General features: G+C 37.1%; 1 pseudogene; it reads left to right on the top strand.

The window, feature by feature from the left end:
• Positions 1–3,723: 3,723 nt before the first annotated feature.
• LOC132229148 (sodium/potassium-transporting ATPase subunit beta-3-like) lies at positions 3,724–5,724 on the top strand (annotated as a pseudogene).
• The last annotated feature ends 4,925 nt before the right edge of the window (positions 5,725–10,649 follow it).

Below are 10,649 nucleotides of genomic sequence, written 5' to 3'. Positions count from 1 at the left end.
ATATCATCTTTAAAGGACAGAAATATGGATATACTTGACTTTTTCAGACCATATGTAGAATATTGAAATCATTTAACAGCAATTAAAATTGTTTGTAATCAAATAAGAAAAGATGTCAGTCATTTAATTGGACCCGTGGAGTTTGAATGGATTTTTCTATGCAGCATTGTTAAATGATAACACTAACAATGGGCTCGTGCTGCTTCGGTCCTTTTATTCCTTGAGAGAGAGACCAAATGGAAAAAAAATAGTGAAAAGTCTATAAGGATTTATAGAACTATAGTACATTATATTTCTGGCTTTTTTCTTACCTGTATGCTTTATCAGAAATGTAAATCTTCACATAGCTTATCAAACATCATTCAACACAAATTGCTCTAAAACATCATGATTTCTTGAAGACCTCTGAAAAGCCAGAGTAGGTAATAAGTAGATCATATTTTCAAGTCTATGCATGTGGCTAACAGAAGAGATCCAGACATGTGTTTCACTTTCAAAGGGATATATATACACAACAATGTCAGGGCTCTAGGTTTTAGCAATTTAGAAACTAGAGCAATTGGCATTATTTTAACATGCTACAGGTAAAAATAAAATGTACAGCCTGGCCAGTGTTGCTCAGTGGTTGAGCATCCACCTTTGAACCAAGAGGTCAGGGCACATGCCCAGGTTGCTAGCCTGATCCCCAACTGGCAGCGGGGGTAGGGGGGGTGCAGGAGGCAGCTCATGGATGATTCTCTCTCATCCTTTATGTTTCTATCTCCCTATCCCTCTCCTTTCCTCTCTGAAATAAATACAAATATATTTTTAAAAAAATAATAAAGAAATAATATCTACATCCATGTATATAAAATACACAAATTGTTATGCACATTGGCTGACTGAAACAGCGAGCACTTAAATGCAAACCAAAAGGATGAACAGGATACTGCTAGTGGCAGGCAACGGGAATAAATCTCAGCCTAATTTAGAGACACTGGGAATAGTTAGTGAAGGGATGAATACAATAATGGGAGAAGCAGAAAATTATGAAACATTGACCCAGAACATGTCCGAGAAGTCCCAAACTGCAGGAGGCAAGTGGGCTGTGTCAGAAGGGAAGGGGCTGCATTCATACAGCTTCAAGTTTGAATCCTGACTTGAATGCTTAGCTGTGACATTATGACAAGTTTCTGAGTTTTAAACCTGTATCTTTCTTAGTCCACTTGGGCTGCTTGTAAAAGACCATAGACTGGGGGGCTGAAACAATAGAAATGTATTTCACCAGCTCTGGAGGTTGGAAAATCTAAGATCTAGATGCTCTGGGGCTGGTGGGGGCTCTCTTTCTGTCTAGCAGATGGCCTCTCTCTGGCTCTTTCCTCCCATGACACTCCTTTGGTATGCGCACAGGAGGGGAGAGAGAAAGATCTGCATCTTCCTCTTATTAAAATATTAAGAGGGTCTTACCCTAACTAATCTAACCTTAACTACTTCCAAAGGCCCACTTCCAAATGTTGTCATCTTGGGGGCTAGGGCTTTAGCATATAAATTTGGGGGAGGGGTGCACAAACATTCTATACCAGTATCCTCCTCTGAAAATGGCATAAAAGTGGCCTTGCTTGGATCAGAACACAGCAAATTTGGTGCTGCTGCTGCTGCTGTTTGTGACCCTCTCGTGAGGAAGTCAGCAACAAATCAAAACAAAATAGCCCCTACTGGAAGAGGTTCAGGCAAGAACTGAAATTCCAAGGGAGTATGCTCAGCTAGAGAATGTATAGGGATCTTGCAGAAGAGGCACTGAGAAATGCTTCTGAATCCTGAGCCCAACATCCACTTGAGGATATGTAAGGGGTGAGTAGAAAATTGCAGAGACGAGCAAAATTACATCGACAAAAATCGTTGGGCTGCTATGGTAATTCTCATCCTCAGCTTAAAGCAAATGAGAAGGGTTTCATGAGAACCACAAGCAAAGCTCCCTAACGCCAGGTTTTACAGGCCACAGAAGTGAGTCTGCAGTCCATCTAAAAATGTAATGGGAAAAGAATCTCATTATTTGCTTGAAGTGGCAGAACGCAAGTGGCAAAGCAAATGGTACATGCTCTCTTTGGGGCAGATGTGGGCTGCAAGAGGATTTGTCAAGTTCCGAAAAGACCTCATCCAAGTGGACTATGATTGAGAAAACTAAACAAGTATTCTATTAGGTCCTAAGCGGAATCGGGGTGGGGTGTGGCATAAAGGTCAGCTGAAGACCCCGATACCAAGGTAGTGCAGTGGAACCTGGCAGGGTAGGAAGAGGGATTCTCTGAAAAATACAGATAAATCATTTCAAGAAAAAAGTCAGCACCAAATGTCTGTCATCTTGCAAAGGGGCCAACAGCAGATCAAAATAGAATTCGGAGTCCTCACCCCAAATCACCTCTCTTCTGATTGAACCCTTGATGAAGGGCCGTGGGATCAGAAGATGGTGCTAAGTAGCCAGAGAGGAATCGATAAAAGAAAAAGTAAGCTGACATTTTCTTCCCATCAAGTGCTGACATTCCATACCTGAAGCAGCATTCAGTGGAAGGAGAGAAGCTTTAATGTATTTGAGGTGCAGAGTTTTGATTATTATACTAACTCATCATTTCATCTCATTAAATAAAATGATTTTGAGGCTTGGAAATACCCAAGGACCTACCCATGAATTTATCCCAGAAGCACACAAAACCAGGCTAATGAGTAAGTTTAAAGAGACTGAGGAAAAAAATAAAATTGCTTCATGACTTGCATATGGAGACCAATATGTTTAATAAACTAGTTACATTTTACATAGTGATTAATATTCTTACGTCCATATTAAACAGTTTGTAGTATGCTAATATTCTCTTTAGACTTTCAGAAAATATTACCTATTTTACAAAAATGTTCCCATCTTGTAAAATTAAAATGAGCTTTTAAAAGTTTTAGCATATACGTGGTTGTGAAAATTCTATTTATGTAGTAATTTGAGCCTATTGCCTCTATTCCCAAAAGTTAGGTATTATTGTCTCTGGGCATATCTTCACAAACTTTAAAGAATACACTACTCAAGGATCCAAAAAATACAGATTTCATTAACTATCTAATATTCTACTGGGCTTTGAGATCCACAGAAGTGGATGTGCAAGTCTTTGAGTTTCAGTTCTATTTGCATTTATGATGCTGCTGAAGAACAAACCCCTCACAGGAACATCAATGATTAAAGAGGTCTCTTCAGTGTAGCAGATAATCAGTCAGGAAGCCAACAAATGCAGCAACCCAAGGGATGTGTTCTTCCAGCCTCCTGTCTGAAGTCCAAGGTTATTTATCCGGTTTACATAGCAGCTGCTGTCAGTGTCACTGAGAACAAAGCAAAGGAGATGCCAGAATTCTTTGAAGTGTATTTGATTACCCTCTTCAGTGTGATGGGGAAACAATATTTATTTTTACTTAGTGTTAAGAATATGAAGAGAAAACTAGGCATTAATCTAGGTTCCTAGTGCTTTGGAAGTGTTTGTTTTCTTGCGGGTTTTTTTTTTTCATAATGTATGTTGTTGTCTTTAAAAAACAGTCTCTACAACTATTTTAAGTCCCTTTCAGCGGTTATCAACCTGTGGGTCGCGACCCCTTTGGGGGTCAAATGACCCTTTCACAGGGGTCGCCTAAGACCATCGGAAAACACATATTTTCCATGGTCTTAGGAACCGAACACCGCTCCTCTATCCGACTCAGGGCGGCTACGCCCACATGCAGGTATGCCCACATACAAGTACCCGGCGTATTAATGGGTCGTGGCATTAGGAAGGTTGATAAAATATTTAGATAAAATATTTCTTTTGTCATCAGTAGGCATCATTCTGACTCTGTACTTTATCTTTAAGGTTATGTAAAGAAGTTATAGATTTCAAGATTGTCGTAAGTGTGAATAGATAATAGCAGTAGCAAAATTGTTTACAAAATACTTTTATACAAAAAAATAACATTTTAGAATATATTGGTTAGGATTTAAAATTATTGCTAATTAAAAGTATAAACCATTTTAAAACTGAATTTTGGAAATTACTGAAATAGAATTGTAAATGTGGTAATAGCATTAGCTCAGATATAGGTTCTAGCTATTTATACATAGATTTTTAAAGCCTGTGGTTCAGGAAGTTTTAAAGTTTTATCAAACAATGTTCTTTAATACTTACTCATCACATGATTTCATACTGTCATAACGCAAATACAGATTGTCATTCTTAAGAGGGCAAGAGTTGCTGTTTTTCCACAGATGTATTTCTAGTGCTTAATACAGTGGTTGGCGTTAATGGTGCTCAAAAGATAATTTGTTGAATGAATAAAAAAGGAGAATCATAACTAAAAAATGGTATTGTTATCAAGTACTAGTAAATAACACCTGCTTTGGAGTAAGAAAATGGTGTCAATCCCAGCTCACCCATTAACCACTGTTTTACTTAAAGAAAAATAATTAATCTGGAACTTATTTCCATCGACTCTGAGATGATAAATCACTATCTAATGTATGGTGTCATTTGATTGGAGCGCCTGGCTTATAGATCCGCCTTAAAAGATACATCTGGAGTTGCTGGAGCGCAGCTCTGCAGGGAGACATCCTCGGCGATTGGCCATCCAGCGTCTGCATTGTCCCAGGGCTGCACGGCTTGAGCCAACCCAGGAAGCACCTCTGTCCTCGCTGCCTCCCCCTGGTGGCCACTCCCACACACACCGCAAGGAGCCCTTCCACTGGAGCCTGGCCTAGCGGGAGCTCTTCATCTACCTGTGGACCACCAGAGAGCCCCTGGGGCGTGCTGCCAAAGGCTGGGATTTGATTTGACTCTTCTTCCTCGTCTTTCACGGATTCCTGGCTGCAGACTTTTCATTCGCAATGTGGTCTATGCTTCAGACCCTGGACCATCAGGACCCGAGTTATTGTGACCAGATTCCTAGTCCAGGACTTGTGGTGTTTTTTTTCCAAAACCGGTGACTGCATTGGAATATACGTTATGTTGGATCCAAATTCCTGTAAAGAGTACATTGAAGACCTTTAGAAGTTTCTAAAGTGGTATGGTATAGAGCTGTGGTTGGCAAACCGCGGCTTGCGAGCCACATGTGGCTCTTTGGCCCCTTGAGTGTGGCTCTTCCACAAAATACCTCGTGGGGGCGCGCACTACAGTGCGATTGAAACTTCGTGGCCCATGTGCAGAAGTCAGTATTTTGTGGAAGAGCCACACTCAAGGGGCCAAAGAGCCGCATGTGGCTCGCGAGCTGCGGTTTGCTGAGCCGCAGTTTGCCGACCACTGATGAAGAACAGCAGAATCCTACAGTTGGCCCTAACAGAGCACTTTTTGGACAAAAAGTTTCAATTTATGCTGGCACGTCTGTTTGTTTTCTTACTTCAAGTATGCAGTGGTGTGAATGTTTCTGATTTTGGCTATTCCAAAGGAAATTCTTGTATTTTTGTGAAATAAATAGAATCCTGTCATTGTATTAAAGCCTCAAGGAGAAGTGAGAAGAGCATGGGTTTCAAAGGATGAAAAGACAGCAGTTCTATGAATTATATCTTAAAATTATTTTCATAGGTATCTATAGCCATTGGTCGTTGTCTAGGTTGTCTTTGATCCTAACATAATTGTGAAAGAAATAAGAGTGGGGTTCAGGATTGATGGATCACCCAAACTGAAAAGACAGGATGATGGTGACAAGTTTTTAGGACTGGTTGTGTTCAATTTCACAATGCATGCATAGTTTGAGTAAGATAGCACCACAGAGTAAATGTCTTATTGTCTGTCTTCATTTTGTATAAATTAGACCTGCCATTCTAGAATTATGAGACCACGTTGGAGAAAAATGAGGTGGTACATGAGGGAGGCAACTTCACAACATGCTTCCAGATCATCGTGTTCAGTGTCCTCCGAAGTAACTGCCTTTTGAACGAGCATGTAGTCATACACCAGATTCTGAACATGTAGAATGGGAATCTGGTCCTATTTCTATGTGGTTTAATTGCTTAAGTGTCTAAGGCTCAATATGCTGTACTATATAAATATTTTATGGATTTAATAGTGGTAAACTGTAACATTTTAATGTAAACAAAGTTTAGGTAATAAAATGGTACCTGGCTAACATCAAGTGACTTTATAGCTGCAAGAGCTGTGGTGTGAAAATAAGTTCTGTATGTAAGGAAGAAAAAAATAAAAGTGGAGTCACAAGTGTTTTTTAACGCTGGACTGGTAGCTCAGTTGGTTGGTGAATTGTCATGATACCCCAAGATTAAGCTTTGGATTCTCAATTCAAGAATCACCAATGAATGCATTGGTGAACAACAAATTCATATTTCTGTCTGTTCCTCCCTCTCTTTCTCTCTCAAATCAATAAATAAAGAAGTGTTGTCTTAGATTTATTTTTTACAATTATTTTTTTAAATTCTGAATTGGTCTGTGGATATTTTTGATCAAGAACACAAACTTGCCGAAACCGGTTTGGCTCAGTGGATAGAGCGTGGGCCTGCGGACTGAAAGGTCCGAGGTTCGATTCTGGTCAAGGGCATGTACCTGGGTTGCGGGCACATCCCCAGTGGGAGATGTGCAGGAGGCAGCTGATCGATGTTTCTGACTATTTCTCTCCCTTTCTCTCTGTAAAAAATCAATAAAATATATTTTTAAAAAAAGAGAACACAAACTTTTTGCTATAAAATATGTAAATAAAGTGATGTATTATTTTAGTGCTATAACTATAACTTTATAAAATATTTTAGACCACAGATGAAACATAGCATTTTTGGGTAGCCAATATAAGCATACATCTATTTTTTTATGAAATTAAATTTATAAGACTTAAATTGTACAATACTTTTTCAAATATTGTTACTCATTTTATTTAGCAGACTGAGTCTAATAAAAATGTAAGTTGTCAAATATAAAAAGGTACATATGCTGTTATTAAAAAACATGACTTTAAAAGGAACAACTATATTTTGATACATTAAATAATTTAAGATATAATTCTACTGTTATTTTAATAATTTTTATTTTAATATTGATGTATTTAAATTGATAACTATGATAATGACTGATAAAATTTTATAGTAAGCAACTTAATATAACCTAAATATATCAAATTATGCCAAAGAGGATATTGTTTCATAATATTCAAAGGAAAGAAGTTTTATTTCATAGAACTTGACTTCTTAAAGATTATTATAATTAGTTTAACTAGCATTAGCCTGCAGCTATATACTTAGAAAAGTTTTCCTGAGGCTTTGTCATTGCTTTTTGTCTTAATGATTTCATTGCCTATATTCTAAACTTTTATATGTAGAAACAGAAATTCTTTTAGTTAGTAGGTAAATTTTGATACCTGAGGGAATTAAAACTTAAAATTGTATTTTTCATATTACTTCTGAGAGACTTACCCTCTGGTAAGTGTTTAATAAAAAGAGGCAAAGTTACATTTGAATTTTAATATGTTTCTTCCCTGGGATTTGGATTATTTACATAAATGAAAACTCTATCAACATTGTTTTTAAAATTCTTTTCAGTACATATATTTTTATTTTATTAACTTATTGGGGTTACATTGGTGAATAAGATTATATAGGTTTTAAGTGTACATTTCTATGATACATGATCCATATATTGCATTGTGTGCCAATCACATAAAGTCAAATCAACTTCTGTCACCATATATTTGATCCCCTGTACCGTTTAATACCCCCTTCCCTCTGGTAACTACCATTCTGTCTATGAGTTTCAGTTTAATATCCAACAGATGATTGAAATGATATGGTTCTACAAAAAGTAGTTTCTCAATAATTTTAGTGTCTTGTTTTGTTTTGAAAATACTTCTTTTGAAAATATGGTTGATCCCTGATAACAAAGTCTACATTTTTTCTCTGTGGGGGAGATATTGAAAAATAATTAAATTCAAAAAGCTATGAGTACTTTTATTACACTTTCTGTCTCACTGTATGTTTCCCTTTGATCTGCTATTTCTTGCTAAATGGTCTCTTCTGGAAGAAAATTGAGACTTTTTTTGGTTGCTTGTTATCTTAAATATTGTTTAGTATGTTAACATATATAGATGCAAAACAGAATTAAAGTTCAGAAAATAAACAAGTGGTAGAGCTGTAGCATTCAGCATAAAGACAACCCACTCACAGGCTCTCATAACTTTTAGGAAAGAAGCATGGGAAAAAGTGAAGGAATTTAATAACCTGTAATATTTTATTCATGATGCCTTGCAATATGCCGTCAGCACCATACACTTGGGTCTTATTTAATTCTATCTTCTCCCAAATGCAATTAATTGCCAAGTATCATAAAAATCTAACTCCTACCTTTGCTAAATATATCTATACATATTCATCATCATTATCACTACCCTAAGGCAGATACTTTCTTCCAGTTATTCTGCTCAGAATTCAATATAAATATACTTCCTAATGTCCATCTGATGACACACACTATTAACTGAAGGTTTGGGGTCAATCCCCCCCCCCATCATGATTTTAAAGACCTAAATCCCAATATGATGATATTTGAGGTGGGGCCTTTGGGATGTAATTGTGTTCCAATGAATTTATGGGTGTTGTGCCTCAATGATTTGATTGGTATATATAATGGTTAATTTTATGTGTCAACTTGAATGGATCTTAGGTGCCGAGATATTTTGGTAAACTTATCTACAGAAAGTGTCTGAAGAGCAGCGTGTGTCTGATCTTGAAAGAAGGCGGTGCCTGCGACAGGATGTATCTGAACACCAGCTACTGGAAAAATGTCACTCTGATGCCAAAAAACACCGGCGTTATCGACAGAAAATGTCTGAAGACCAACGTGCCTTTAAAATTGAAAGAAGGTGGTGGCAATGACAGAATATGTCTAGAGAACAGTCATCAACAAGTACTACTAATACCGGTAGGAACTGCCTTCTCAGCAAAAATGGAGTACAAGAGGATGCAATTCTCAAATATAGATGTGGTGGAATGACTGTTCGATGTGAATCTTGCCTATCACTAAATTTCTCTGATGAAAAACCATCTGATGGGAAATTTACTCGATGTTGTAGCAAAGGGAAAGTCTGTCCAAATGATATACATTTTTCCAGATTACCCGGCATATTTAAAAGGTTAATGACAAATGAAGATTCTGACAGCAAAAATTTCATGGAAAATATTTGTTCCATAAATAGTTCTTTTGCTTTTGCTTCCATGGGTGCAAATATTGCATCGCCATCAGGATATGGGCCATACTGTTTTAGAATACACAGACAAGTTTATCACCATACTGGAACTTTACATCCTTCGGATGGTGTTTCTCAGAAGTTTGCTCAACTCTATATTTTGGATACAGCCGAAGCTACAAGTAAAAGATTAGCAATGCCAGAAAACCAGAGCTGCTCAGAAAGACTCATGATCAACATCAACAACCTCATACATGAAATGCATGAATTAACAAAATCATACAAGATGCTACATGAGGTAGAAAAGGAAACCCAATCTGAAGCAGCAGCAAAAGGTATTGTTCCCACAGAAGTAACAATGGCAATTAGATACGATCGTAACAGTGACCTAGGTAGATAGAATTCTCCCCATGTAACCAAGGTTGCTGTCATATTCAGAAGCGAAGATGGCGAACCTCCTTTTGAAAGGGACTTGCTCATTCATAGTAAACCAGATCCCAATAATCCAAATGCCATTAAAATGAAACAAATCAATATCCTGTTTCCTACATTAGATGCAATGACATACCCTATTCTTCTTCCACATGGTGAAAAAGGCTGTGGAACAGATATTGCATTAAGACTTAGAGACAACAGTGTAATTGACAATAATACTAGACAAAATGTAAGGACACGAGTCACACAAATGCAGTATTATGGATTTCATCTCTCTGTGAGGGATACGTTCAATCCTATTTTAAATGCAGGAAAATTAACTCAACTGTTTATCATGGATTCATATTCAAAAATAGAGGCCAATCAGATAAATTTTATCAAAGCAAACCAATTTAAGTTGAGAGTTAAAAAATATAGTGGTTTGATGGATTATCTCAAATCTAGATCTGAAAATGACAATGTGCCAGTTGGTAAAATGATAATACTTCTATCATCTTCTGAGGGTAGTCCCAGAAATATGCAGCAGCGATATCAGGATACTATGGCAATTGTAATGAAGTATGGCAAGCCCAATTTATTCGTAACCATGACATGCAACCCCAAATGGGCAGATACTGCAAACAATTGACAATACTGGCAAAAAGTTGAAAACAGACCTGACTTGGTAGCCAGAGTTTTTAATATTTAGCTGAATGCTCTTTTAAATGACATCTGTAAATTCCATTTATCTGGCAAAGTAATAGCTAAAATTCATATCATTGAATTTCAGAAACACGGACTGCCTTATGTTCACATATTATTGATATTAGATAGTGAGTCCAAATTACGTTCCTCTAATTAATTCCCTTTTAATGTGCATGAATTTCGTGCACCAGGCTACTAGTAAATATACAACCAGCCATTCATATCTGTGGGTTCCATATCCGTGGGTTCTGTACCCATGGATGCAATCACCTCTGATCAAAAACATCTTTAAATATGTAATGTTGTTGTTGTTGTGTACCATGTAGTTAGACTTATAGTAGTTGCATCTGTACTGAAAATGTACAGACTTTTTT

Source organism: Myotis daubentonii, chromosome 3, assembly GCF_963259705.1.
Source record: "Myotis daubentonii chromosome 3, mMyoDau2.1, whole genome shotgun sequence".
NCBI classification, from domain to species: Eukaryota; Metazoa; Chordata; class Mammalia; order Chiroptera; family Vespertilionidae; genus Myotis; species Myotis daubentonii.
This window is presented reverse-complemented; position numbering and strand designations above follow the sequence as displayed.